A 27,829-nucleotide genomic window follows, 5' to 3' on the forward strand; every position below is an offset into this window, starting at 1 on the left:
CTGACCAGGTAGGTCTTCCCAATCAACTAGGCATGTCTTTATTGACCTGGGATGTCTCTCCAGTTCCCCATATGTATATTCTACCCTGATTTTGGATGTCTCCCTAATTCCTCAGGTGTGTGTTTCCTGATCTGGGATGTTTCCCTAATAACTCACTTATTCATACTGCTAAAAGAAAGATTTCCACAATTTACAGATCTATTCGCTTTTATTTAATGATGTCACGAATCAGGCAGCATCTAATCTAGCAGATAAGAAGGAGCACTGAAGATGTACAATGCAAGAGATTTTATAGACCAAGTGAGCAGGCATAGGAAGTTATACTGGGCATTTGCTGACTGGTTAAGCATGATTACTCTTCTTATATGGGGGCACAGGGAAGTCTTGGAGCAGGTCAGGTAACTTGCGCTGAGCAGGGACATGCTGATTGGTTAAACTGGACCTTCCTTTCTGGGAGAGCAGAGCATAGACAGGTAAGTTTTGGTTTGCTAAAGTGGGGCTTAATCTTAGAGACTATTTTGAGCCTAATCTAACTACTTTAACAAATTCTCCCTTTTGATCAGATTCAACTTACCGGGAGGTATGACCAAATTTAAGACTAAAGCACTACGCTCTGTCACTGCCTTTGTGGTCTCTGCTGGTGTCTGTGGTATTTGCAGGTCATGCAGTTAGGCTTGAATTCTCGTACATGGCCATTTTCTTCCTTTTTCTTTCGGTGCTCGCTCTAGTCTCTGAGATAATCTGTCCGCTGGTCAGTGGTTGTGAACGTGTATTGAAGATTTTTGAGGGAATGCAGTGCACCAGGAAGACTGAGGATGACTGTAGAAAGAAGAGCAGCCAAACTTTAGAGTGTACTCTGAAGCCAAGGTCCCCATGTCTCAAACCAGCTGAAAGCAGCGATAGAATGACCCAGGGTTCGGTTTAACCTGCTTAAGCCAAGTGCCTTATTTATTTCGTGCAATTGTGTGTTGACTTCTCCTGAAGTCTTTATCCAAGTACAAGAGGTATTGGCTGCAGCACAAATACCTTCCTGCTCAGCAAGGAGACAGTCAAGAGCTACCCTGTTGTCGAAGACAGCTTCGGCAAGTGAATGCAGAGGTGTCTGCTGGGCAGCTACAGCTGTGGCAGTGAGTACTGCTCTTTCCCCTGGTGTAAGCACAAGATTTCCAATCACGTGCTTTGTTGACACTGACTTCCAACCAACGTCATCAGGATCTGCCAAAGGAGGCAAAACCTGAGTCATCTGTACCTCCTGGTCGGCCCTGTTTGAGGCTGTAATGTGGGATGAGAGGTGCAGCGCAGTGGGGGGCCTCAGTCTGGTTGTGGCCCAGACCACAGCTTTTACCCTCTTCCATCTAGACGTTGAGCTGCCCGTGCATAAAGGGACACTAGCCCTCCACAGATAATTTTTTTTTGCCGGAGGAGCATGGGCCATGCTGCCAAAAGAGGTGTTCCCGTGGTGGAAGCTGTCAGAATGGCTCTGAACTGGAAAGGTGATGGCCCTGGAGGTCAATACGACTTAAGGGGCTGGAGACCTCACAGGTGGTTCTATCTTGCTTACTCTTGCCTTGTCTCCCTTTATTTGTGTAGAACCTGGATGTAAGGTTCCCTGGGTTTGTTAAGCAGAGACAGGGAAATGGGCCTCCCAGGGATTAGGGAGGCTGACACAACAGAGGGCGGGGAGAGGCTCTTTCTCTGGAAAGCAGGGATAAGTCTGTGATGCCCTGAGAGAGGTGAACGATGGCATTACCTTTCTAGAACAGAGCAAGGCAAAGGTGGACCAAAGAATCGTAAAGACCTTCACATAGTATAAAAATTAAGAATTAGGAAAAAGATGAGGAGGAATGGAAAGAAACTTTATTTTTCCAGCTTTAATGAGAAATCACTGACGTATATCACTATATGGGTTTAAGGTATAGGGCATGGTTTGATTTACATGTCATTAAATGATTACCACACTAGATTTAGTTAACATCCACCATCTCATCCAGACACCATAAAAAGAAAAATTCCTCCTCGAGATGAGAACTCCTAGGATCTGTTCTCACAACAACCATCCTCTTTATCACCCAGCAGTATTATCTGTATTGTCATGTTGTACAGACATCCCTAGTCCTTAGTTGTCTTACAATGGCAAGTTTGTCCTTTTCGACCACCTTCATCCAATGCTCCCTCTCCCCACCTCTGGTAACCACAAATCTGATCTCTTTTTCTATGAGTTTGGTGTGTTTTTTTAATTAATCCCACATTTAAATGAGATCATACAGTATTTGTCTTTCTCTGACTTATTTAGCACAATGCCTTCAAGATCCATCCATTGCAAAAGTCCTTTTTCATGGCTGAGTAATATTCCATTGTAAATGTAAATCACAACTTCTATATCCACTCATCCACCAATGGACACAGGTTGGCTCCATGTCTTGACTATTGTAAATAATGCTTCTATAAACATGGGGGTGCAGATAGCTTTTTGAGTATTTTTATTTCCTTTGGATATATTCTCAGAAATGGGACTACTGGATCATATGGTAGTTCTATTTTTAATTTTTTTTTAGTAACTGTATCCTGTAGTAGCTGTACCATTTTATAATCCCAACAGTACAGGAGGTTCCCTTCCCTCTTCTCTACATCTCTACATGCCACCATGTGTTATCTCTTGTTATTTTGATGATGGCCATTCTTTTTTTTTTTTTTTTTAAAGATTTTATTTATTTATTTGACAGAGAGAGACACAGAGAGAGAGGGAACACAAGCAGGTGGAGTGGGAGAGGGAGAAGCAGGCCTCCTGCCGAGCAGGGAGCCCGATGCGGGGCTCGATCCCAGGACCCCGGGATCATGACCTGAGCCGAAGGCAGACGCTTAACGACTGAGCCACCCAGGCGCCCCTTGATGATGGCCATTCTAAAAGGTATGAGGTGATATCTCCTTATGGTTCTAATTTGACTAGTGATGTTGAACATTTTTCATGTAACTACTGGCCATTTGTGTATCTTTGGAAAAATGTCTATCAGTTCTTTTGCCCATTTTTTAAATTGGATTATTGGTTGTTTGCTACTGAGTTGTATCCTTTATATATTTTGTATATTAACTCCCTATCAGATGTATGGTTTGCAAATATTTGTTCTCATTCTGTAGGTTTCTTTCCACTTTGTTGATGATTTTTTTTTGCCATGCAGAAGCTTTTTAGGTTGATGTAGTCCCAGTAGTTTTTTGGGTTTTTTTGTTGTTGTTGCTGATGCTTTAGGTGTGACTTCCATAAAATCATCACCAAGACCGTGTCAAGGAGCTTTTTTTCTACTTTTTCTTCTAGGACTTTCATGACTTAAGGTCTTACATTTAAGTCTTTAATCCATTTCAAGTTAATTTTTGTGAGTGCAGTAAGATAGGGGTCAATTTTCATTCTTTTACCTGTGAATATCCAATAGAAAGAAACCTTCCTGATTCAACATCTCTGGAGGAAACAGTCTACCTCATGATGTTTGCAGCTTCTCTTTCGGGTCACTTTGGTTTTGAGGTCTCCAGAATTATCACAGGACCAGATGTCAGTTGTGAAATATGCACCCAAGGCTTAGGTTATCCTAGATTATGTGAATTCGAAAAACATTTAGGCTAGTTCTACCTACCTTTTTGAGAGTATACTTGTTATATAAGTGCTTATTTTTCTTTAAGCCAATTAGAGCTCTTTACAAATTAATATTGGCAATACCATCTAGAAATAGAAAAATTTCATACATCGATTACATGCATGTATACAGGAATACATAAACATTCAGATATATGTAAAAATACATGCTTAATTTTGGTTTTAGAATTTTAGCTATGAGACAAGTTCAATAACGAAAAACCCACTAGTTTATAAAAGAACAGTTGAATACAACTGTGTTTCTGACACACAGAACATATTAGGATTACCTACTCAGATGATTTAAGCTTTTCACTAGTAATTATGGAGAAGATTTTAAGATTTTTCCTAGTTTCCAACTAGCCTTTTCTGTCATTCTGATAAGAATTTTGCCTTTCAAAAAGATGGCTCTTAGTAAACGTTCTATCCCAAAGGAAGAACTATCTAAACACAGAGAATGCAAATTTCTCCAGGAAGGACTTTTCTTTCCTAAATCCAGATCTTTTACAATATCTATAAGCTTTGAGATGAACAGGGGGTTTTCAGGATTGGTAAAAAGGATAGGTGGGCTTCAAATTACTTCTAGGGCTGCATTTCTGCACCTGTAAAGACTCACTTTATAAAACAAGGACAGTTATTTTTAATTCCTCAAAGAATTGAGTTGCAACATGAATGATATCAAGGAGCTGACCCACTCATCCAATCGTATTATCTTCAGTTTGCTTCTTTCTATCAGGAAGATTTTCAATTTGGATGAAAATCAGAAGATTTTTATGTTCTAGATTTAGAGCTGTGTGTCTTTTGAATATTTCAGTAAATCCTTTCACAAAGGGTTCAGAATATTTTTCTTTCCCTCTGGGTACATAGTTTCATTTTAGTTAGGAACTTTTTTTAAAAAAAAAGAAACCCTATTGGACTTTAATTTTTTTTTTAATTCCAGTATACTTAACATACAGTGTCATATTAGTTTCAGGGGTGTAATATAGTGATTCAGCAATTCTATACATTTCCCACTGCTCATCACAAATGCACTCCTTAACACCCATCACCTATTTAACCCATCTCCCCCCACCCCTGGTAACAGTTTGTTCTCTATAGTTAAGAGTCGATTCTTGGTTTGCCTCTTTATTGTCCCTTTGTTTTTTGTTTCTTAAATTCCACATATGAGTGAAGTCATATGGTATTTGTCTTTCTCTGACTGACTTATTTCACTTAGCCTTATACTCTCTAGCTCCATCCATGTTGTAAATGGCAAGATTTCATTCTTTTTATGGCTAATATTCCACTGTGTGTGTACACACACACACATCTTCTTTATCCATTCCTCTACTGTTGGATACTTGGGCTGCTTCCATAATTTGATTATTATAAATAATACTGTTATAAACATTGGGGTACATATATCCCTGTGAATTAGTGTTTTGTTTATTTTTTGGGTAAATACCCAGTAGTGTGATTACTAGATTGTAGAGTAGTTCCATTTTTAACTTTTTGAGGAACCTCCATACTGTTTTCCAGAGTGGCTGTACCAGCTTGCATTCCCACCAACAGTAAGAGGGTTCCCCTTTCTCCGCATCCTCACCAACACTTGTTTCCTGTGGTTTTGATTTTAACCATCCTGTTGTGAGATGATATCTCAGTGTAGTTTTGATTTGCATTTCCCTGATGAGTGATGTTGAGCATCTTCTCATGTGTCTGTTGGCCATCTGGATGTCGTCTTTGCAGAAATATCTGTTCATGTCCTCTGCCCAATTTTAAATTGGATTATTTGGTTTTTGGGTGTATCAGTTGTATCAGTTCTTTATATATTTTGGATACTAACCCTTAATTGTATATGTCATTTGCAAACATCTTCCATTCTGTAAGGTTGTCTTTTAGTTTTATTGTTTCCTTCGCTGTGCAGAAGGCTTTTATTTGATGAAGTCCTGATATTTATTTTTGCTTATATTTCCTTTGCTTCAGGAGACATACCTAGAAAAAAGTTGCTGTGGCCGATATTGGAGAAATTATTGCCTGTGCTCTCTTCTAGGATTTTTATGGTTTCACGTCTTACATTTAGGTCCTTAATCCATTTTGAATTTATCTTTGTGTATGGCGTAAGAAAGTGGCCCATCTTTTGCATGTATCTGTCCAGTTTGCCCAACACCATTTGTTGAAGAGACTTTTTCCTATTGCATATTCTTTCCTCCTTTGACAAAGATTAATTGACCATACAAACATGGGTTTATTTCTGGGCTTTCTATCCCATTGATGTATATGCCTATTTTTGTGCCAGTACCACATTGTTTTGATTACTAGAGCTTTGTAGTATAACTTGAAATCTGGAAATTTGATACCTTCAGCTTTGTTTTTCAAGAATGTTTTGGCTATTCAACGTCCTCTGTGGTTCCATACAAATTTTAGGATTGTTTGTTCTAGTTCTGTGAAAAATTTTGATATTTTGGTAGGGAGTGCATTAAATCTGCAGATTGCTTTGGGTAATATGGACATTTTAACAATATTCTTCCAATCCATGAGTATGGAATGTCTTTCTGCTTATTTTGTCCTCTTCAGTATCTTTCATCAATGTGTTTTAGTTTTCAGAGTGTAGGTTTTTCACCTCCTTGATTAAGTTTATTCCTGGGCAATATCTTTGATACAGTTGTAAATGGGATTTCTTTCTGAATTTCTCTTTCTGTTGCTTCATTATTAGTATATTAAAATGCCATAGATTTTGTATCCTGCACCTTTACCAAATTCACTTATCAGTTCTAATAGTGTTTTGGTGGCATCTTTAAGGTTTTCTCTATATAGTATCTTCTTCCTGACCAAACTGGATGCCTTTGATTCCTTCCTTTTGTCTGATTACCATGGCTTCCAATTTGACCAACTTATGACCCTGGAGTTCATTATAAAAATCCTTTCAAATATCTTATTTGCAGGTTTTAGCTGAGACAAATAGTAAACATTCGTGGCAGTATTGCACTCTTCTTTTTTTCTTCTTTTTAAACCCCAAGTATATCAGTCAAGTTACTCAACCAAAACCAATAAGTCTTTTAGGACGTATCTGTGGCCTAACAATGCATCTCCTAAGAGGGTGCAAAAGATACAGTCTTCCCAAGATCCAGAACCACTCCCAAATATAGGCAACATAAAGAAAGACAGTTCCCCTGAGAGCTGGCAACAGTCAGTAGGATGTTAGCGACAAATGGGGTACAACCCACAGCTCAGTCCAACCATCTTCTCAGGACCCTCACCTGACAGTTGAGGGGCCTGCACATGCAAGAACAGACAGGCAGGCAGAAAGCCGAGCCAAATTCTCAGGACACAAAGCAAGACAAACAGGAAAGCAATAGCTGCCCCTGGGAGTGAAAGAATCAACAACCAGTGGGTATCCCAAAACCAAATTCACAAGAGTCTGGATTTGGAAAGGAAGAAACAACATGAAATTTTACCTAACTCTCTTTGCCAGCTTCTGCCAGGTTCCTCAGTATCCTGTCTGCAGGCTCCAGAGCAAGTGAGGTGTCCCAGTGGGTCCCATCTGGGTCACCAGAAACTGTCGAAAAGGAAAAATTAATTTTCCTTCTACCTTTTATAGTGAGTTCTTGGCTGAGACCGCTTTCCCTCTAGGGCACCTTGTAAATGGATAAGCTTATCGAAGTTAAAATCTTCCTACTGTGGCTACTGTAATTCAAGATTATTCTTAGTGATATGTTGCCATTTCTGCAAATATGTACAACATCCAGAACCATAGTTTTTAAACATATAAAGAGCTGGGGTATGAGAAGACGGATCATTCGATTCTTCAGAACCTTAGGGTCCCATGTGTCCTTTGGTTTCTGTTTGACAAATTTGTCACTTTTGCTTCACACCAACAAAACCAGTAGCTCCCAAAGTGGAACTATGGACTAACCAGCAGAACCCAATAAATCAAGACTGTGGACTAACACAGGGCTAGGGACTTCAGGCTCCAAATGGAACCATCTGCCAGCTCAAGCTGACCTGCTAAATACTGGACTAAAAAAGGCCATTAGACCAGGCAGCTCATATGCAAAGCTCATATACAAGAGGAACTTACCCATGGCCTGTGGAGACATGAGAAAGACCAAGAACTCAAAGAGTTCAGCAGGTACCAGCACCTGTGCTTCTTGTTGTCCCCAAAGCCATTAGCAGTCTTCTCTGGATCCCATCCTTCTCCTCAGACCTGTTCAAAGAAATTTTTCCAGTCAATTTATGGACCTAGTTGGCTTTTATTTAGTGATTCAGGAATCTGACAGCACCTAATCTAGCAGATAAAAAGAAGCACCGAAGATCTGTACAAGGTAAGAGAAGTAAGCAGGAACAGGAAGTTATGCTGGGCATTTGCTGATGGGTAAGCATGGTTACTCTTCTTATGTGGGGCACAGGGAAGTCTTGGGGCAGGTCATCTAACTTGTGCTGAGCAGGGAAGTGCTTATTGGTTGACTTAGACCCTCCTTTTCTAGGAGAGCAAAACATAGAAACTTAAGTTTTGGTTTGCTGACATAGGGTTAACATTAGCAACTCCATTTTGGACCTAATCTGGTTACTTGAACAACACCGACATAAGCTATAGCCGTAGTTCTTTTTCCCCAAGTGTGTCGACCCTGCTCTAGATTATATCTCAGATTCCTCGGGTAAGTATACCTGAGCTGGGATTTCTCCAAAGCTCCCGAGTTGTGTCCAACCTGATCTGGTATATTTCCCTCATCCCCTAGGGTGCGTATACTCTGACGGTGGGTGTCTCCCAGTTCTCCAGGGGGGCCTACACTGACCTTGAGTGTCTCCCCAACTCCCTAGGTCTGACTGCCCTGATGTTGCAAGTCTGCCAATTTTCCCATGGGTCTACACTGATCAAGGAATTCCCCTGAATCTCCAGGTATGTCTCCTCTGACCTGGGATGTGTCCATAGTTCCACAGGTGTGTTAATCCTGACCTAGAATCTAACTCCTCCAGAAGAGTGAACTCTGAACATGGATGTCTCTCTAATACCTCAAGTAATCTACTCTGACCTGAGATCCCCCTAGCTCTCCAAGTATGTCTACTTTGACATGGGATGTCTCCTGGGATATGCAGAGGTATCTACACTGAGCTGGAATATCTTCCTAGTCCCCTAGTTGTGTCTAATCTATGTCCTCATAATTCCCCTAGTGTGTCTACTCTGACCTGGATTATCTCCCTAATCCAAGCATGTCTACCCTAAACTGGGGTGTATCCCTTATTCCCCAGGTTTGTGTATACTGATCTGGGAAGTTTCCCTTATTCCACAAGAGTTTCAACCCTAAATAGGATGTCTCCCTCATTCCCCAAATGTGTCTACACTGACATGAGATAAAGCCCTAACACCAAAGCTGAATCTAGTACAAACTGGGATTTTTCTAATTCCCAGTGTGTGCCTGCTTTGTCTTGGGTTGTCTTGCTAAACTCCATGTAGGTCTACACTTGGGGTATTTATCTAATTATCCTGTGTGTATACACTGACCTGGAAATCTACCTAATTTCCCAGGTGTGTCAATTCTAAAATGATTTGTCCCAATATTTCTCCAAGTGTGTGAACCCTGGCTTGTCCCTGTAATTTCCAAGGTGTCTGCCCTGAACTTGGATGTCTTCATAATTGACCCTGTGTTTCTACACTGACTTGGGATGTCTCTTTATTTCCCCAGACGTGTCTACACTGACGTAGGGTGTCTCCTATTCCTTGGTGTGTTTGCTCTGAATTGAATGTCTAATTCCTCAGGCATGTCTACTCTCGCCTATGATGTCCCTGTAATACCCAAGGTGTCCCTAACCTGACTCTGGGTGGCTCCCTTATTCCTCAGGCATGTTTACTCTGACCTGTGATATCTGATATCTGTGGTGTTTACTCTTATACTGGATAGCTCCCTAATTCCATGAGTATTTGTACAGTGACCTTTGATGTCACCCTGTTTTGCAGGGTTTTCTACCCTGTCCTAGGATGTCCTAATTCCCCAGGTGGTCTACCCTGCACTTGGATGACTCTAATTTGCCATGTATGTCTACCCTTATCAAGGATATCTAATACCACATCTATGCTGAAGTGGTATATCTCCCATAGGTTAGTCTACACTGACGTGGTTATCACTCTATTTCCCCAGCTGTGCCTTCTGACCTGGGATGTTTCCCTATTTCCCCAGGTGTGTTGTTCCAGGTTATTCCTAATTCCTAAGGTGTGTCTACCATGAACTTAGAAGTCTCCCTAATCACACTAACCTTTCATGTTTCCCATATTCCCCAAATGTGTTTACTGTGATGGGAGATCACTCCCTAATTCCCTGGGTGTATTTACTCTGACCTGGGATGTGACCCTTGTTCTGTATGAGTATATACCCTAACCAGTGAGGTCTTTGAAATACACAGACCTGGGGTGTTTCTCTAGTTCTCTAAGTGTCTCTACTCTGATAAGTACTTAGAAATGTATTCCTAATCCAGTGTGCTAACACTGGAAGGGGAGGATGTCTCCCTAACCACCCAGGTTTGGGTGCCTGGGTGGCTCAGTTGGTTAAGCGACTGCCTTCGGCTCAGGTCATGATCCTGGAGTCCCGGGATCGAGTCCTGCATCGGGCTCCCCTTCTCCCTCTGACCCTCCTCCCTCTCATGCTGTCTCTCATTCTCTCTCTCTCAAATAAATAAATAAAATCTTAAAAAAAAATCACCCAGGTTTGTCTTTATTGACCAGGAATGTCTAATTCCCAGCTGTTTCTACCTTGATCTTATGTCTTTTTAATAACCAGAGGTGTCTTCTCTGACCTGAGATGCCTACCTTATCATCAGTTGTGACTGATCTGGGATGTATCCCTAATTCACCAAATGTGTCTTCAATGACCTTGAATATCCCCCTAACTCCGCAGGTGTTTCTACCCTGACCTGAAATGTTTTCTTCATTCTCCAAGTGTGTCCACCCTAACCTTACATCTAGGAATTTTCAGAGATAATATATCTTCTCTGATCTGGTATATCCGCTTATAGCCCAGTCGTGTCCACATGGGCATGAGTGAATCTCTAATCCCAGTTGTTTTTATTAATGACCTAGTTTGTCTAATTCTTTAGGTGTATGTACACTGACCTGGGATGTGTAATTCCTCAAGTGTGTGTCCACTGACTTGGGATGTCTCATTAAAACAGGGGCTTATCTGTACCACTCTGGAAGTCTCCCTCTTTGCTTTGTTGTATCCTGACTTGGCACATCTCCTTAATTCCACAGGTCTGTCTACCCTGACCTTCGGTGTCTCCATAATTCCTGAGATGTATCTAAATTAACCTGGATTGTTTACTAATTACCCATATGTGTCTACCAAAAGTGGTATACCAATTATGTCTGCACTGACCTGAGCTGTCTTAATTCCCCAAGTGTGTCAGCACTAACCTAATATGATTCCATAGATTCCCAGTTGTGTCTACCTCAACATTGGATGTCTTTCTAATACTGCAGGTATGGCTACACTAACCTGGGATGTTTCCCTCATTCTCCTGATGTCTACACTTGACCTGCTGTGTCTACCTAGTATGTCTACTATGACCTGGAATGTCTAGTACCTCAAGTGTGTATACTCTGACTAGGGAGGTCTTCCTGGTTCCCCAGTTGTGCCTACCTTGATCTAACCTGGACTGTCTTTCTCTTATTCCCAGTTGTATCCAGGATGTCTCCCTAGTTACCAAGGTGTGTCTATATAGTTCACTTATGACTCTCTGTTTCCCCCCAGGTAATCTACCTTGACCAAAGTTGTGTCCACAATGACCTGAGATGTCTCCCTATTTCTCCAGGTAGGTCTATTCTGATTTGTGATGTCTCTAAGACCCTAGGTGTGTCTATCCTGATTGCAATGAGTCTTTAATTCACCAGATTTGTCAGCCTGGCTTGGGATCTCTCCCCAGTTACCCACATAGGTCTTTCCTGATAGTGACTATTGTGTGTAGCCTAATCTGGAATCTCTCCCTCTTTCCATAGAGGTTTCTTCTCTTATCTGAAATAGGAGACATCTACTTTATTCTAAAAGAGATGTATCTCTTTTGACTATGGATTTTTCCCTAATGTCCTGGATTGTGTCTCTGCTGACTTAAAATGTCTCTGTTTCCCCAGGGAAAGATACTATGACCTAGGATGTCACCTTGATTCCTCAAGTATTTCTATACTAACTTGGGAAGTCTGTTTCCCCAGGTGTGTGTTCTCTTAACTTGTAGGTCTTTAATTCCCCAACTCTATCTACTCTGATCAGGGATGTATCCTTACTTACCCCAGTGTATATAACCTAAACCTGGATGTTTCCTTAATAGTCAGTTGTGTGTACATTTACCTGGGATATCTTTTCCCCAGGTGTGACTACTCTTATCTGAACTGTCTCTCTACTCAGGACTGTCTACAGTTGAGGATGTCTACCTAATTTCCCAGCTGTGTCTATTCTGACCTTTGTTATAAATGTCCACACTCATGGGGGATGTCTCCATAATTCTCAATATGAAGATCATCATATTGATGTCTTCATATATTCTCAAATACACCCAGGATAATTCCCACATCCCAGATGTCCACCCTGACCTAGAATTTCTCTCTAAGCCCTAATATTACTACTCCTACCTGGGAGGTGGACCTTATTCCCCTGATCTGTCTCCCTTGACCAGTGATGTTTCCCTGTAACATGGGTGTGTCTACTCTGACCTGGTATATCTGCCTAATTCCCTAATGTGTCTAGACTGATTGGAATGTCTAATTCCCAAACTGCTTCTATTCTAACCTGGGATTTTGACCTAGTTGCCCAGGAGCACCTACCTTTATAAGATATTACTGCAAAATTCCCTTGGTGTGTCTAAAAAAAACACTTGAAATTCCTTAGAAGTGATCTTATCTATTGCAGAATGTCTACAATTACAATAAAAATATGTCATTGCTAGTACATGTTTTGCTTATATAAATAACTCAGAAAAAAAACTGAAACCCAATTACACATTATGAAAAACAATGCAGATTGGCTTGTAAATTGGCATCTTGGATTTGGGGTATTTTCAAACATTTGATATTATACTCCTGTTACTCATGTTAATAATACCCCTGTGTATTATATCTTCTCACAAGTCTTCAGTGCTTTTCAGTAAACACTGACTAATCAAATGATCTCCATGTGTACTGAACAAGAATTATCAGAAGAACCTAATGAGATTGATTCACTATCTTCAGGTCCAAAGAAGGCCCATAACCAAGAGTAATGCTAAATAGTCAGCCACTCTCAGTTCAACTGAGAGAATGATCAAAAGGAAGGGATTGTTTTTTTTAAAAATGAAATAGAGACCACAGTTTCGATATGCCCCTAGACCAAAGACTCATGGTCACTTAACCAGATCTTAAAACTGTCTCAATTCCAAAAATACTGACTCTGATTTTAAACAAAACTTAAGCTTGATTCATGTCAGCATGATATGCTAATCAGCTAAAATCAAGTAAGCTGATGTAATGAAAAGGAATGTAAATTACTAATAACAAATCACAATGGAAAATGATGTACTTATAGTTTATAAAGCATGAATGTGTAACAGCCTAGAGCAGTTGCTTAACACTTTCAGTTTGAATGTATCCCTGTTTCCAAAATGCTTGTTTCTCACTCAATAAAATATTCATCTCAAAGCTCTCTGAATTTTATTTTTCTAGTAGATACACCTACAAAATGAGACATCGCAGGTTAGTGTAGACACACCAGATGAAACAGGGAGACAGCACAGATCTGGGCTGACATGGAGAGCTAAGATGACATCCTACAATAAGGTGGACATCCCTGGAGACTGAGGGAGACATCCTAGGCAAGAAGTGACAAGCTTGTGGAATTAGACATCCAAGATCAAGGTAGGCACAGCTTGGGAATTAGGGAGACATCCCAAGTCAGTGATGACAAGACAGGAAAATTAGCAAGACCTCAAAGGTCAGAGTACACACACTTGGGAAGTCAGACATCCCAAGTCAGGATAGAAACTCATAGGAATAAGGGAGATCCCACAACAATGTAGACATTAGGGAGATATGCCAATTCAATGTAGACCCACCTAGGAGACATCTCTGGTCAGAGTAGACACACCTGAGGAAGACCTCCCAGGTCAGTGTAGACACACCTGGAGATTTAGAGAGACCAATGAGATCAGAGTAGAAGCATATAAGAAAATAAAGATACATGCCAGGAGCATCTGGGTGGCTCAGTCAGTTAAGCATCTGACTCTTGATTTTGGCTCAGGTCATGAGATTGCATCCTGCATCAGGCTCTGCACTGGGTGTGGAGCCTGCTTGAGATTCTCCCTCTCCCCCTCAACCCCCACCCCACAGCTCTTGTGTACACTCATACTCTCTCTCAAAAGACCAAATAATAATAATACATATATGTGTGTATATATATACACACACACACACACATATATATATATATATGCCAGGTAAGGGCAGACACATTTTGTGAATTAGGGAGAAAACCCAACGCCTGGGGAGTTAGGGTGACATCCCTGATCATGGTTGACATTTCAGGGGAACAGAGAAGACATTCCTTGTCAGGAAAGACACACTTGGAAGATAATGAGAACTCACAGATCACTGTGACACACTAGCATAATTAAACATACATCCAAAATTAGGACAGACAAACCTGAGGAATTAGTGAAAAGTTCCAGTTCGGTGTAAACATACCTGGAGAATTAGACATCTCAGGTAAGTGTAGGAACACCTGGGTAATTAAGGAGTCTTGTCAGTGAAGACCTACCTGGGATAGTAATAGGACATTCTAGGTCAGAATAGATACAAATAGGGAGTTAAACATCCCAGGGTTGACCTTATCTGGGGAGTGCTCACTTCGGCAGCACATATACTAAAATTGGAACGATACAGAGAAGACATATCTGGGGAAATAGGGAGTCATTCCAGTGAGGATGTACCTGGAAATTAGAGTGGCATCCCAAGCCAGGACAGACACCTTCATAATTTCTTAGGTCATCTCCAGTCAGTTTAGACATACCTGAGGAATTAGGGAGACATCCAAGGTTACTACAGAAACACCTGGACAACTAGAGATCATCCAAGTTTAGGACAGACACCCCTAGTGACTAGAGGCAATCCCAGGTCAAAGTAGAAGCACCTTGTGAATTAAGGAGACATTCCAGGTCAGTATTCTCAAAACTGGGGAATTGGGGAACACTCCAGGTCAGTGTCGACTCACCTGGGGAACTTGGGAGACATATCAAGTTCAAGTAGACAAACGTTGGGGATTAGGGAAGAAGCTCAATTAAGTGTAGATCTACCTAGGGAATAGAGAGATATCCTGGGTCAGAGTAGACATGCCTGGGCAATTAGAGAAATGTCCCAATTTAGTGCAGACAAACCTGAGAAGTTGGCAGACATCCAAAATCAGGGTAAACACACCTGAAGAATTAAGGAACTATCCAAGGTTAGTGTAGACACACTTAGGCAATTATGGAAATATCCCAGGTCAGGGTAGACACACCTGAGGAATTTGGGATACATCCGAGGTCAGGGTAGATATACTTGTTGAATTAGGAAACATTCCACATTACAGTAGAGATACCTGGTGAATAAGAAAGACATTCCAGATAAGACAAACACATAGGGATACCTCGAAGTCAGAGAAGACACCCCTGGAAAATTATGGAGGCATTACATATCCATGTAGATACACCTAAAGGATCATGGAGACACACCAGGTCAAGGGAGATGCCACTGGAAAATTAGGTAGTATACCAGGTCATAACAGACCCTTGAAGAAAAAGTATACTTGCAAAATCAGTGTAGACATGACTAGGGAATTGGAGGTCATCTAAGGCCAGGGGAGACCCCCCTGGAAAATTAAATATAGACACACCTGGGTTAGTATGGAGGCCACCAAGGTCAAAGAAGACATACCTAAGGAAATAGACATCCTATGCAAGACAAAAGACATCTCATGTGAGGAATTAGGAAGACATCACAATTCAGAGAAGACACTACTAAAGAAATAGAGTAAAATCCTAAGTAAAATAATCATGGAACACTTCATCTAGAACTAATGATGTAATGTATGGGGATTAACATAAGAATAAAAAATAAATAAATTAAAAAAAAATTAAAAAAAAAATCCTAAGTAAAATAGTCACACCTGGTGAGGCAGGGACACATCTCAGGTCAGCTTAGATTCATTAGGGAATTAGGTATATATCCCAGTGCTACCGCTGGGGCACTGTTGAGAAGACCAACTCAGGGAAGATGCTCTTGGAGAATAAGGGAGTCAACTCAGGTCTGGGTAGGGAGACATACCATGTAAAAGATGACACAATTGGGAATTCATGAGACTTCCTGTGTCAGTGTAGACACACCTGGGAAACTGAGTACATACCAGGCCAGAGCAGACACACCTGGGGAATTAGATCTTAAGTCAGGGTGGACATACCTGTATGTATGAATTAGGGAGATATTCCAGATGAAAGTAAATATACATGAAGAATTAGAAGGTAATCTCATTTCAGTATAGATACACTTGAGTTATTATGAATAAATCCCAAGTGAGGGTAGAAACATCTGGGGATTAGGGAGTCATCCTAGGTTAAGGAAGACACCCCTGGGATATTAGAGATACATCCCAGGTCAGGATAGACAAACATGAGGAAAAAGAGAGACAACCCAAGCCAAGGTAAGGAGACATCCCATGTAAGAGCACTGGTTTACCCAGAATTAGTAAGATACAGGCCAGAGTAGACACACCTAAGAAATTATGAAGACATCACAGGTCAGTGTAGACATACCTGTGGAATTATGGATACACACCAGGTCAAGATATACAGTCCTGGGGAACAAGTAGACATGCCAACTCATAATACACCCACATTAAGATTCAGGGAGACATCCCAGGTCTGTGTAGACACCTTAGGAAATAGTATTTCAAGGTCAGTGGAGATACACTTTGGGAATTACGGAGACAATCCAGGTTACAACAGACACACCAGTGGATTAAAGGAGACATCTCTGGTCATATGAGACATACCAGGGGAAATAGGAAAAAAATCCAAGGTCAGTGTAGACCCTTCTGGGAAATTAGACATTCCAGGTCAGAGTAGACACACATGGAGATTTAAAGAGACATCCAATGTCTGAGTAGAGACATATGGGGAATTAAGTAGACATGCCAGGTAAGAGTAGACATCATCTTTCAGTGTAGACATACCAGTGGAATTAGGGAAACATCATTAGATCAGAGTAGATATACTAGTGTAATTAAAGAGACCACCAATGTCAAGATCAACAAAATTGGGGAAATAGGAAGACATCACAGGTAGAGTAGAAACACCTAGGGAATAAAGTGACATCCTAGGTCAGAGTAGTCACATCTGCAGTCTTAGACACATGCCAGGTCAGTGTAGGCAAAGCTAGGAAATTAGAGAGATATCCCAGGACAGTGTAGTCACACCTGGGGGAAAAGGAAGACATGTAAGGTCTGCAGACACAACTGGGAATTAGGGAGACTACACAGGTCTGCGTAGACAGAGCTGGGGAATTAAGGATGCATCCAAGGTCATTGTAGATGCTCCTGGTAATTTATAGAGACATCCCAGGTGCATAGACCTGGGGAAATAAGAAGATGAGTAAGAGCAAAGAAGATCCACTCGGGAATTAGAGATACGCCCTAGGTCACAGAAGATGCATCTGTGAAATTAATAAGAATTCTAAGTGTAGTCTCACAAGCTGAGTTTGTGAAATATTTGTGTTAGAGTAGACACACATGGGGACTTAGGAGAATCCCAAATCATGCTAAAAGACGGAGATATGAAACACTGAATGACAGTGTTGACACACCAAGGAATTAGGGAGATAACCCAGGTAGCATAGACACAACTGGGGAGTTAGGAAGACATGCCAGGTCAAAGTAAACACATCTGATGTATATGGAGTTATCCCAGGTTTGAAAGGGACACCTGGGCAATTAGGGAGATATCCCAGGTCAGTGAAGACACACTTCAGGTATTAAGGATACATCCCATGTCAGTGTATACAGAACTGTGGAAATAAGAAAACATCCCATGTCAGTGTCGTATCTTGAGAAGTAGGGAAGCATCTCAGTTCTGTGTAGACACGCTTAATTAGGAAGACGTCTCAGGTTAGATGACATTTGTGGAAGGTAAAGAAATATCCCATGTCAGAATAGACACACCTGGGGTATTAGTGAAATATCTGAGGACAGTATAAACACACTTGGGATACGTTGGAGACATCAAAGTCAGAGTAGACATCCATGGGAAATTAGAAGGTAGTTCCAGTGTAGACATGCCTACTTTATTATGGAGACATCTGAGGTAGTGTAGACACACATGGGGACTTAGGAAGATAACCCATTTCGGTTTAGATATACTTGCACTATTAGGCAGTTATCCCAAGTCAGACAAGACACACATGGGTATCTAGAGAGACACTGGTCAGGATAGACACTATTACAGAATTATAAAGGCAAACTATTACAGAATCAACACATCTAAGAATTAGATATATCCCACACCAGTTTAGACATGCCTCAATTTCAGGTCAGATTAGAAAATCCAGCGGCATAGGGAGACACATGAGTTTTGAGTAGATACACCATTAGAATTAAGGAGATATCTCTTGAGAAAACATACCTGGATAATTAGGGAGACATCCCAAAGGGGTATAGACAACCGAAATAAGTTTAGACACACCTGGGGAACTAAGGATATCTCCCAGGTCAGGGTAGATACTCTTGGGAAAGTAGACATACTTGAGATACTAGAGAGCCATCAGGCTAGACACACTTTTACAAACAGAGGGGAAAAAAACAAGGTTAGAACAAAAACACCTGGGGTTCTATGTAGACATCCTAGGTCAGAGACAGCACACCAGAGAAAATAGACCAGATCAGTGTAGGCTCACCTGAGGAATTAGGGGACCATCTGAGGTCAGTGTAAACACACCTGGGGGAAAAGAGACACCAAACTCAAGATAAAAACACCTGTGGATCTATGAAGATATAGCATGTCAGAGTAGACACACCTAGAAAACAAGGGGACATTCTGAGTAGTGTAGACATATCTGGGAATGAGAGACATCTTTGGTCATAACTGACATTCTTGGGGGTTTAGAGCAATATCCCAGGTCAGTATAGACATACACGGAGAATTAGGGAACCATCCTGAGTCAAGGTAGATACTCTTGGGGAATTAGAGAGACATCCTAGATCAGGGGAATTTGAGGAACACCCACGTCAGAGAAGACACATCTGGGGAACTAGGTAGATACCCCATATTAGAGTAGACACAACTGAGGAGATATGGAGACAACCCAGATCACTGTACACACTTGTGGGGGAATTAAGAAACATCATAGGTCATAGTAGACTCACTGGAGAACTAGGGAGACATCCGAGGTCAGAGTTGGACACATTAGACACACCTGGGGAGTCAGGGTTATAACCTTGGGAGCTTCCCAGGTGAAATCTGAAACCAGCAATCCTACATGAAGGGCAGGAAGAGACCAAAGAAAGCAGCAGACCACTCCAGGTTGGTAGGTGGCAGGTTCAATAAGCAAGGGAACTTACATTCAAGACTTGTCCTGGGGAGCTGCTAGACAAGTAGATCTCTGCACCCACTTGCCAAATCCTAGAAGTTTATATAGAGGCCTTAACTGGGTTCAGCCCCATATTACCATCTAGATGGTCTCAGTACCACATCACTATCTAAGTCTGTGTCCTTGAGGCAGCTTCTGGGAGCAGAGCAGAGAATGCAAGCAGAATGCACATTCTAATGATAGGGGAGAGGATGAGGAGCCTTCAACTGCCCGGATCTAGCTCATGCATCAACCGGTGGTCACATCCTCTTGGTGGCCGACTCCAACAACATTTCATGTCACAGTAGACACATTTTGGGGAAAAGAGAGACATCTCATGGCAGTGTATACAACAGTTGGGAAATAGAAAGTCATACCAGGTGAGAGAAGATGCACCTAGTGATTTGAGGAGATGTATAACATCAGAGTCAACAAACCTAGGGAATGAGGAAAACATCCCCAGTGAAGATAGACCAAACTGGGACATTAGAAAGAGATCCCAGGTCAGAGTAGACACATCTGGTTTATTATGAAGACATACCCAGTCAGGGTAGACAACCTAAGATATTTGGTGGATGTCAATAGACATCCCAGGTAAATATAGACACTCTTAGGGAATTCAAGAGTCATCCAAGTTCAGCGAAGGCATTACACCAGGGAATTAGGGAGACATCCCAGGTCAGTGAATATGCACCTGGGGAAGTAGGGAGACACTCCATGTCACAGTAGACACATGAAAAATTTGGAAGACATCACTGAACAGGGTAAACACATATGGAAAAGAAGGGATATAAGCCAGTTCAGAGTAATCAAACCTGAGGAATTAGACATCCTTTATCAGTGTGGACAAGCCCAGTGAGTTAAGCAGACAACCAGATTGTGTTAGACACTTGTGGGTAAAAAGAGAAACAGCCTGGGTCAATGTAGATACAACTGAAGCACTATGGAAATATCCAAGGTAAGAGTTAACACACCTGGGTAATTAGGTAGACATCCATGCTTGGGTAGACACACCTGAGCAATTAGGACAATAGCCAAGGTTGAAGAAGACATAGTTAAGGAATAACTTGACATCTCACATCATGGTAGACACATAAGAAGAATTGAGACATGCCAGGTCAGGGTATACACACATGAGAAATTAGGGAAACATCCTGGTTAAGTTCCATACCTTGGGAACTAGGAAGATATCCCAGGTCATGGTAGACATAACTTGGGATTTATGTCAACATCCCAAGTTAGTGGAGACACACTTGGGTCATTAGATTGAAATCCCAAGTCTGAGTAGACCCATCTGAGTAATCATGGAGACATCCAAAGCCAGCATATACAATCCTGTGAAATTAGAGATATATCACAGGTCAGTGTAAACACATAGGGAATTAGGAAGGCATCTAGTTCATTGCAGACACAACTGAATAATTACATCAATAACCCTTGTCAGAGCACACACACCTGGAGAATTAGGGAGCTATCCCAAGTCAGTGTTGACACATCTATGGAATTAGACATCCCAAGTCAGGACACACATATAGGGAATTGGGGAGCCATCCCGGGCTATTGTAGACCCACCTGAGAAATTAGGGAGACATCCTCAGTGAGGGTAGACATGCCTGAGCAATAAGGGAGACATTGCTGGACAGTGTGGACACAGTGAATTTGGAAGACATCCAACTTCAGGGTAGACATACATTGGAATAAGACAGACATTCCAGATTAGACACACCTACAGAATTAAGGAGAGAGGACACACCTGTGTAATTATAGAGATGTCACATTTCAATGTATACACAAAATGGGGAACTAGGGAGGCATACTAGGAAAGTGTAGAAACACCTGTGGAATTTGAGAGACATCCTTCATCACAGTAGACACACATTGGGAAGTTAGGGAGACATTCCTGGTCAGTGTTGACACACGGAATTAGTGAGATTTCCCAAGTCAGTGTTGACACAACTCAGGAATTATGGAGATATCTCAGGTTAGGGTAGACAAATCTGAGAAAGTGAGGATATATCCCAGGTCAGGGTAACACAACTAGGTATTTAGAAAAACATCCCAGAGCAGTGTAGACATAATTAAGGATGTAGAAAGGTAAGGTCACTATAGACATCTGGATTATGACTATTACATCCCAGGTCAGGGGATATGTATGGAAGTAGGGAGATAGCCCAGGTCAGAGTAGTCAAAACTGGGTACTAAGGAGTCATCCCAATTCAAGGGGGACAAAACTGAGTAATACAAGAAAGATCCCAGGACACAGTGTATAAACCCAGGGAATTAGGAATATATCACAGGTCAGTGCAGACACACCTTGATAATTAGAAACATATCCCTGGTCAGTGTAGAAAAATAGGGAATAAGGGAGAAAACCCATGCCATAGTAGATACATTTGGTAATTAAGGAAACAACTCAGGTCAGTATAGACACTTGTAATATTATGGAGGCATCCAAGCTCAGGAAACAGACCTAGAAAACTAGGAAAACCTCTCAGATCGAAGTAGACACACTAGGGAATTAGACTGTCATACCAGGTCAGGATAGACAAACCAGGGAATCAGGAAAACATTCTAGAAAATGTACACATTTAGGGAATTACTGAAACATCCCTGAGCATAGACACACCTGGGGGATTAGAAAGACAACCCATATCAGTGCAGACACACCTGGGGTATTAGAGAGACATCCCAGGTCATTAGTGATATCCCAGATCAGTGTAGACAAACCTGTGAAATTAGACATCTGTGTCAGTGTAAATGCAACTAGAAACTGGAAAAACATCCCAGGCCAGATATATATATACCTCAAGTACATTTGCAATATACCCCAGGTCAGTGTAGACAACATGGTACATTGGGAGACATCCCAGATTAATATAGAGATAGGACTACGGAGTCATCCAGGTCAGAGTAGACACACCTGGGGAATTAAGATGTCTACCCATGACAGAGGAAAAACTCAAAGAAATTAGGACACCATCCATGATCAGAGCAGACACCCTGAGGGAGTACAGAATCATCCCAGAACATGGTAGATACACCTGGAAAATTAAGGAAGCACTCAGGTCAAGGTAGACACATCTGGGTAATTACAGAAACATAAGACATAGTGGACACATCCAGGTCAGTGAATCATACCTAGGGAATTAGGGAGACATCACTGGTCAAAGTAGACACACCTGGGAAATAAAGGAAAAAAGTCCCAGGTCAGTGTAGTAGACACACCTGAATAATGAGGGGAACATCCCAGGCCAGAGTGGACACGTGTGAGGAATATGGGAGACATCCAATGTCAGAGTAGACACAGCCTGGGAATTGAGGAGACACGCCAGGCAAAGGTGGACAAATCTGAGTACCTAGGGAAATATCCCATGTCTGAGGAGACATCCTTGGGGTACTGTGGAAATATCGCAGGTCAGTGACAATACACAGGGAATAAGAGACATTCTGTGTCAGTGTAGACCCACAGAAGGCATTAGGGAGACCTCCCAGATCGGGGTGGAAACTTCTGAAAAATACAGTAACAGATTAGACACACCTGGGGAATTAGGGAGACATCCCAAGTACAGGTAGATACACATGGGGGAATTGGGTGATATCCTAGGTGAGGGCAGACATACCTGGGGAATAAGGGAGACATGCCAGGTCAGGGAAGACATACCTGAGGACTATAGGAGACACCCCAGGAGTTGGCAGACCTACCTACATATCAGGGAGTGTAACCTGTTCAGAGTAGACACATCTGGGGAATTGGCGGCGGGGTTGGTGGGGGGGGCTATCATTAGTTAGTTTAGACAAAGTGGAGAATTAGGAAGACATCCAAAATCAGGAAAGAAACCTTTGGGCATTATAGAAACATACCAGTTCAGTATAGAAATACTGGGAACAAGGGAGATCTACAAGGCCAGTGTAGACAGACCCAGGGAATTAGAGAGACATCCCAAGTCAGGGACAAGAGGAAAATCCCCAATCAGAGTAAACACACCCAGGAAGATATCCCAGACCAGTGTAGACACACTTGTTTGAATTCTTCCTGCACTGCTGTCTGTGCATTTAGGGTTTAAATTCCCTTCAGGCTGTCCTTTTTCAGGGAAACATCTGGAAGTCTATAATGGCTGGAGGATCTAACCTTAAAACACTGGGACAGCTAAAGCTTGGGGGAGACAAATACCTCTTCACCTCCTTTATTCATGGCACTAGCTCATTACACTATGTGTGGTTGTCATGGTAACAGGTGGGGACAAAAGTCCTGAAAAGCTTGGAGAAGATAATTTTGTAAGTTCGGACTCTTGGCTACAAGACTTAAACGTGATTCTTGCTGATTTAAGAAAACAGGGCTCTTTTTTTCTTTTCTTTTTTTCTTTTTCTTTGGCCTGAGTGCTTGGAAAGGCCACATGTGGACCGCAGACACAGCTGCAGTCGGGCTCAGTGGCGTCACAAGGACCACAGGCTCTGCCTCCCTAACTGCAGCCTGTGTCAGGCTTCCCGTAGCAGCCCTGAAAGGCCCAAACTCAGATCATCGTTCGTATTAGCAGTCCAGGACTTTAAACAAGTCATTACCAGTCCCTTCCTGGTCAATACAAGGTGCTGAAGTGAGAAGTTTGGCCAAATCTGGGGGTGTAGGGAAGGTGTCCCTGAGGAAGTAACATTTCATCCAAGACTAAAGTGAATGTCAACTGAACCAAAACGCAATACAGGAGAGCATCCGAGGCAGAGGGGATTGCAAATGCAGGGGCTCAGGGTCTGAAGAACGGATTCCAGGTCTGGGCAGGGAATGTGTGTGACAAGCCTGGGGCATCTTGAGGTTTTATAAGGCGAGGCAGCTACGAAGGGTCAGGGAATTGTGTCAGCGGGACAAAGGAACCGGCATGATGGGGCTCTCACTGGACAGGGTGGGTTAATTCAAACATCAAAAGGATAATGACTTTAATGGACTAAAAGTCATTGGGCATATAAAAATTCAAGCCTAAAAATCAGAAATGAACGTCTGGGCATTACTATTTCCCTTACAGAGATAAAGGGACCAAGAGAGAATACCATGAACAGCTACACACCAACAGATACACTACATGAAGTGGACAAATTTCTAGAACACGCAAACCACAACTGACTCCAGAGGAAATAGAAAATCTGATGAGACCAACAAGGGAAGAGATTGACTCAGTGATGAATACCTCTGAGAAAAGAAAAGCTCAGGACCAGATGGCTTCACCAGTGAATACACCACATTTTTAAAAAGTGGTTTCAGTGCCCACCGACCTGCTTCACAGATGACCCCAGCAGCTTTCACCAGCTTTGACCACACGGGTATTCGCATTTCTGACATGACCTGCCTGAGTCTTTTACCATTTCCTCCCCCTCCCTCCAATCAAAGCCCAGGAAGAGCATGAGAAGCCATCCCAGGCCTCTGTGGCTGAGCAGCGCAAGACACCAGCCTAACCCCCGTGGCTGGTGCGCACTGCTCTGTGGGCACCCTGCCAGCCTGAGGCCCTTCACTGGCCTCCACCGCAGTGTGCATACCCAGGGGGGGACTGCGCAGCCCTGGGAGAGCATACTGACAGCCAGGGGCCCCTGCAGCTCCCAGTGTACCCAGAGTAACTCCTGGCACTTGCTGCATACCTTGGCCCCTAACCACTAGTATGAGCTTGCACCTGGTCCCTGCCCACCCCCCACTTCTAGCTGTGCCCTACAGCCAAGCTTATACCACTGGCCCCAGCCATTACTGCTGCTTGCCCTGGTCCCTAGCTGTTGGACCTGGAGGCACTGCTGAGGGCTTACAGCCCTTACAGCATCTGGGGACACATCCCCCAACAACACTCACCAAGAATCATGTGGTCTTGATGCTGTGGACCCCACTGACATAAGCAAGTGAGTCACCATGCCATTCTGGAATCAGCGCTACCACACTTCATATTCGGAAGCTCACAGTACATTCCAGCATGCTCCTGTCTGCAAGTGAAGGCCCTTCCTTACTGAAGTCCATCTGTAAAGTCTGAAACAGTGATTCAAACAAACAGACACCACATAAGGCTAGAGGGATGATGAAGAATCAGGGAAACATGACTCCACCAAAGGAATACATTAAACTCGCCCCAAAGAAATAGAGACCCACAGATTGCCTGACAAAGATGCTCAGAGAGCGGGGCACCTGGGTGGCTCAGTTGTTAAGCGTCTGCCTTCGGCTCAGGTCGTGGTCCCAGGGTCCTGGGATCGAGCCGCACATCGGGCTCCCTGCTCAGCGGGAAGCCTGCTTCTCCCTCTCCCACTCCCCCTGCTTGTGTTCCCTCTCTCTCTCTCTGTCAAATAAATAAATAAAAATCTCTAAAAAAAGATGCTCAGAGAGCTCCAAGAGAATACAGATAAATAATTTAATGAAATCAGGAAGACAATACAAGGTCAAAATAAGAAGTTCAACAAAGAAATAGAAAACATTAAAAAAAAAAAAGAACCAAACAGAAATCACAGAGCTGAAGAATACCATGATTGAAGTGAAGAATTTAATAAAGAGCTTCAAAATCATCTGGACCAAGCAGAAATAAAAATCAGTGAGCTCAAAACAGAATACTTCACCCAGCAAGGCTGTCCTTCAGAAATGAAGGCAAGACAGACTTTGCCAAACAAACAAAAGCTTTGGGATTTCATCAACACTAGACCTGCCTAACAAGAAATGCTGAAAGGAGCTGGTCAGATAAAACAAAAGAATGCTAACCAGTAACATGAAAAATATGAAAAGAAACAGCAGACCGGCAAAGGCAAGTATATAGTCAGATTTAGTAATGCAATGTGGTAGTATGTGCTAACCACTTAACTCTCATATAAAGGCCGAAGAACAGAAGTGTTAAAAATAGCTATAGCTACAATAATGTGTTAATAGATACACAACGTAAAAAGATTAAACAAGTGTGACATCGAAGACAAAATGTAGGTGGGGTGGGAATACTAAGGTAGAGTTTTTATATGCAAACCAGTGTCGTTACCCACATAAAATAGACTCTTATATCTGTAAGATGCATCAGGTAAGCCGCAGGGTAGCCACAAAACAAAAACACGTAAGAGAGGCCACACACAAGATAAAGAGAAGGGAGGGGTGCCTGGGTGGCTCAGTCAGTTAAGTGTCCAACTCTTGATCTCAGCTCGGGTCTTGACCTCAGGGTCATAGGTTTGAGCCTGTGCTGGGTGTGGAGACTACTTAAAAAAATTCCAAAAAAAGATGAAGTGGAGGGAATCAACATATGCTAGTGCAGAAAATTATCAATTCAGAAAGGAAGAGAAGAGAAGAAAAAGTAATGAAGAAGCTCCAAAACACCCAGGACACAATTAACAAAATGTAATAGTAAATCCTTACCTATCAATAACTATGTTAAAAGCAAATGGATTTAGGGGCGCCTGGGTGGCTCAGTCGTTAAGCGTCTGCCTTCGGCTCAGGTCATGATCTCAGGGTCCTTGGGATCGAGTCCCGCATCGGGCTCCCTGCTCAGCAGGGAGTCTGCTTCTCCTTCTGCCTCTGCCTCTCTCTCTCTCTCTATCTCTCATGAATAAATAAATAAAATCTTTTTAAAAAAGTAAATGGACTAAATTCTCCAATCAGAAGGCATAGAGTGACTATATAGATTTACCAAAAAAAAACAACAACAACAACTACGCTGCCTGTAAGACACTCACTTCAACTTCTAGGACATACACAGGCTCAAATTAAAGGGATAGAAAAACACATTCCACACAAATGGAAACCAAATGGGAGCAGAGATGGCTCTACTTTTATAAGACAAAATAAATTTTAAGTCCAGAACAGTAACAAAGAAGGTCATTAAATAATGATAAAGGAGTCCATTCATCAAGGGGATATAACAATTATATATGCACCAAATATCAGAGTACGTAATTACATAAGCAAGTACTCACAGATCTTTAGGGAGTAATAGAAACAATATAATAACAGTAGGGGACTCAATACAGCACTTTCAACAATGGCTAGATTATCCAGATAGTAAGTCAGTAAGAACACATTGGACTTGAACTCCATCTAACAACAGCAGAACTCACATCTTCTCAAACATACATAGAACGTTCTCCAGGGTAGATCATATGTTAGGTCACAAATAAGTCTCAGTATATTTTAAAAGGCTGAAATTATAACAAGCATCTTTCCTGACCACAGTGGCATGGATCTGGACATCAACAACAAAAGGCAAACTGGAAAATTTATAAATCCGTGGAAATGAAACAACAATGAAATCAAAAGGGAAATGAAAAATACACTGAAACAACAACATATCAAAATGTATGGGATACAGCAAAAGCAATGCTAAGAAGGAATTTTATAGATATAAAATCCTGCATTAGGAAAAAAGAAAGATCTTAAATAACCTAGCATTATACCTCAAGGAACTAGAAAAGAATATCCACATGCAAAAGAATGAAACTGGACCCCTATCTTACCACTCTCACAAAAATTAACTTAAAATAGACTTAGGACTTAAATATAATATCTAAGGGGTGCCTGGGTGGCTCAGTCAGTTAAGCGTCTGCCTTCGGCTCAGGTCATGATCCCAGGGTCCTGGGATCGAGCCCCGCATTGAGCCCCGCATCGGGCTTCCTGCTCCACGGGAAGCCTGCTTCTCCCTCTC

General features: G+C 42.1%; 2 long non-coding RNA genes across 3 annotated transcripts; one reads left to right on the forward strand and one right to left on the reverse strand.

The window, feature by feature from the left end:
* Positions 1-211: 211 nt before the first annotated feature.
* LOC115937007 (uncharacterized) lies at positions 212-18,841 on the reverse strand. 2 transcript variants are annotated; one of them, XR_014139836.1, is made up of 6 exons: positions 15,481-18,841; positions 14,821-15,186; positions 14,540-14,619; positions 7,680-7,805; positions 7,057-7,157; positions 212-819 (listed from the first exon to the last, which is right to left on the reverse strand). It is a non-coding gene; the product is annotated as an uncharacterized LOC115937007 (long non-coding RNA). The 2 variants fall into 2 exon arrangements; XR_014139835.1 differs by having other exon boundaries at positions 14,821-18,841.
* LOC115937008 (uncharacterized) lies at positions 2,741-27,829 on the forward strand. Its single transcript, XR_004072357.2, has 4 exons — positions 2,741-2,908; positions 8,420-8,498; positions 11,341-11,401; positions 24,215-27,829. It is a non-coding gene; the product is annotated as an uncharacterized LOC115937008 (long non-coding RNA).

Source organism: Leptonychotes weddellii, chromosome 13 (assembly GCF_054177405.1).
Source record: "Leptonychotes weddellii isolate Sample4059 chromosome 13, ASM5417740v2, whole genome shotgun sequence".
Taxonomy (NCBI): Eukaryota; Metazoa; Chordata; class Mammalia; order Carnivora; family Phocidae; genus Leptonychotes; species Leptonychotes weddellii.